This window comes from Haplochromis burtoni, unplaced genomic scaffold (assembly GCF_018398535.1).
Source record: "Haplochromis burtoni strain Fernald_Lab_line unplaced genomic scaffold, NCSU_Asbu1 Contig_1663, whole genome shotgun sequence".
In the NCBI taxonomy this organism is placed as follows: Eukaryota; Metazoa; Chordata; class Actinopteri; order Cichliformes; family Cichlidae; genus Haplochromis; species Haplochromis burtoni.
The window spans coordinates 24,706-28,363 of NW_024584024.1; the positions used below are offsets into that span (position 1 = coordinate 24,706).

A 3,658-nucleotide genomic window follows, 5' to 3' on the forward strand; every position below is an offset into this window, starting at 1 on the left:
ACAAACATTAATGATAAAGTAACAACGCACACTAAAAAATATTACCTTCAGTCTTTAATCAGATGTTAATTGCTTGTGTTGTTGTTTTCAAAAATTGTTTAATTTCAGAAATTTTAATGTGCACTGCTTTTGGGTTAGGGTTAGAAAAGGACGTGACCGAGTAAACAATAACATACAATATAATTTAACATAACAGGAGGACAATGAAGGTGAAAAATGTCCAACGTTTCAGCATGTTACATCAGATTCTTTTGAAAGAGTGCATTAAGATGAAAACATCCTATTCTTTAAAAAGTTCAACACCTTTTCTCGAATTTCCTTTGTTTTCAAACCATAGATGATTGGATTCAGTGTTGGGGGGAAAATTAAAGTTGACAAACCCATAAATCTTCTGAAATGGGGTGAAACATTATTTAGTCTATATGATATGATGGTGAAAAGACCAAGACACTCCAACAAGAGAAAAACAATCAGATGTGTAGCACATGTCTGCAGAGCTTTGGCTTTTGTATCTGATCGTTTAGATCTAAAGCAAGTTATGAGGATGCGGAGATATGTGTAGAAAACAATTCCATTAGCCACCAATTGTGAAAAAGCAACTATAAAAAGCCCATAAATATTGTTAATAGTTGTGTCAGCACAGACCAAAGTCAACAGAGATGCATTATCACAATAAACGTGAGTCATTTCAGATCGACAACGAGGCAAGCGCAAAAGTAAGAAAAAAAGCACAGCAATTAAAACTAAACAACTCATCCATACAATGGTGATTATTCTCATGATATGGGCATTAGTCATCACAGTACTGTACTGCAGTGGGTAACATATGGCAATGTATCTATCATATGCCATTGCACTCAGATTGAACACAGTGCCTGCTGCATAGATATGGATAAAGAAAGCTTGAGCAACGCAAGCTGAGTATTGCATTATCCCACTGTTTCTCAGTATTTCTTTGATGAGCTGTGGAAAGAGAGCTGATGAACCTATAAGGTCATTAATAGGAAGTTCAGCAGAATTAGGTACATTGGCTGATGCAGAGATTTATTCAGCACAATGGTGAGGATTAGAGTAAGGTTGCAAAATAGTATGATCATGTAACTCAGAGTTGCAAAAAGAAATGCAGGAAAAACACTCTCAGAAGAGAGATTAAAGACATTAATCTGTAAAAAAGAGGATGTGTGTATCGGTTGTTCATTTCTTAGCTTTTGCTACTTATAAAACCCAGAAATCAATCATCACTTCATTGTTTATTAGGGAGAAAATATTTATGCATTTCAATTTAGCAATCACACCAATGAACATAACAACAAAAAAGTAATAAAAAGAGGAAAAAACATTGAATGTTATGATTACATTTTATTCATAAACTGTAATCATGATAACTTCATGCTGGACAACTGAGTCCATGTACACCGCGGTTAAGCATTACACAGTGTATATATGCATTTATGATAACATGTTATAATATTTTTGCCTGTAGTCTGGAATTCAAATACTCAAAGGCAACAGAGCAAAAAAGCATTAATTCACTTCAATGCACAATAAAGATTATATCTAAACCACACACACACAAAGCAGTCATCTTTATCGACTTATGTTAGTGCTGCCTGTGACTACCCGATAAAACATTCAAGGCTTTATAGGTGCGATTTTGAACAGCAGGCAGATCTCTGGAGTATTGGGTGTTATGTTAAAGTTCATCTTTAGTTTGTTAGTTGTGACTTAAGCACTGCCTCACAGGGTTTGTGAAGAATCAAAAATGTATTATGATCTCACTAAGAACATGTACAAACGTGCACGTGGAAATCAAACATAATCGCTCTAATTGAACATTGCAAAAAACAGTATGTGCTCTGTGTTATCACATTTATGCTTGGAACCCTAACATCATCTATTCTTGGCAGGAAACAGTGGTGAAGATCTTTTATGTACAATGCCACCCTATTTTTTCCTTCTTTCTTTAGAAATAAGCTAGACCAAAATGCTCACAGAAATTTTGGAATATTTTTAATATAGAGTCCATAATGAAATGGTCTAGGCAGGTGGCCACGTGGCCAGCGGCTGAGCCAAAACAGTTCTGGTGGGCTGCCGCGTGGCCAGCGGCTGAGCGGGTCCAGAGGTCGATCACGCCGGCGACAAGGTCCAGTCAGCGGCCTGGAAGGTGGCTGCTGACGCCGAATCCAACGTGGATGAGGAGAAGGTGGCGGAGCAGCGGCTGCAGGGCCAGCAGGTGTGGAAACCTCTGGCTGAAGACAGGCCGGGCCAGCAGGTGCGGGAGAGCTCACAGCTGGCTCTGAATGCTGTGGCTGCAGGTCAGGGAACTGAACAGGAGCATGAATGAGTGACTGGGCCAGAGACTGGATAGGAGATTGGGCAACGGGCGATAGACTGGACAGGAGGTGACTCGAGGACAGGAGGTGACTGAGGACAGGAGACTGAGCATCAGGTGACTCGAGGACAGGAGACTGAGCTACTGTTGGTGAGGCTAACGAAGCAAATGGCTGAACTAAAGATGGTGACAGTGCTGCAGCCTGGGCTAGCAAACCTGGTGCTTGAAGTGGAAACAGATCAGCTAGCCTAACTAGAGATTGAGCTAGGGCGTGAAAAGCTGGATGAGGAGGTGGATGACGTGGTAGACTGGTGGGTGGAGAGGCTAGCTCTTCCGAGCATCTAGGGAGGTCAGGCTGGGTTCTGGCTTCCCTCAGCCTGAGTGCTGGGACAGGCACAGGAGGTGGCTGGACACCAGTCACCCCCACCTGAGAAACAGGAATGGGTGTGGAGGTAGACTGGGTCACAGCTGCCCTCGTCCTGGGAGCTGGGAGAAATTATCAGGTTTAATGGTGATAATGTCTTTAGCAGTGGCCTGGGATGGTGGAGCAGTCTCTTCGGAGGCAGGATGGTGAGTATTAATTGGATAGTCCAGAATGTAGTTGAATGGCGAACAGTCTCTGGCTTGCAGTGTGGAGAAAGAAAAAAAAGAGTCGGTTTTGCTCACCGCCAGACACCTCTGCTCCAAGCAGGACGCCGAACGCGGGAGCCTCCGTAGAGCCAATGTGGGAGGCAGAGTCGTCCTAGCACAGCGAGGTGGTAGGTCCCGTGAATGAAGCGGCTGGTGGGCGAGCGAGGAGCGGCGAGAGAGTGAGCGGCGACACCAACTCTCAGCGGCGAATGCTCAGGTGCAGGTGAGGCAGCGGGTGGAGGACTGCGGCGTCCCCGAGGTCCGCCCAGAGCCAGGCGAGTCCCGTCGAAGACCTGCTCCCTCTCCAGAAAGAGCCGCTTTTTCGTCCTGAGCTTCTCTGCCCAAAGGGAAGCGCTGCCTCCTGCCGCTCGAAAAGGTCCGAGTCCACAGAGTGTCTTTGTGGCACACGTCGTGTCATTCTGTAAGGGCTTGTGTCGTGTGTGGATGCAAGGAAACAGGACCCGAATGCTGGAGTCACAGATAGGTGAAGGCTAGTGTTTATTATGATGAGCAGATAAACAGGACATGAAACGGAGGACTGACTGAACTGAAATAGCTGACTAACCTGGCTGGACTGGAAACAGGTATGGCGTAGACAACATCAATGACACGACAAGGACCGAAGGGAACATATACACGTGGAAGCTCCTGTCAGGCATCATAGTGGCTAAGATGAACAGGCACATGGGTCAATAC

At 44.5% G+C, this 3,658-nt stretch overlaps 1 pseudogene; it reads right to left on the bottom strand.

The window, feature by feature from the left end:
• Positions 1-264: 264 nt before the first annotated feature.
• On the bottom strand, positions 265-3,610 carry LOC102291132 (annotated as a pseudogene).
• Between the last annotated feature and the right edge of the window lie 48 nt (positions 3,611-3,658).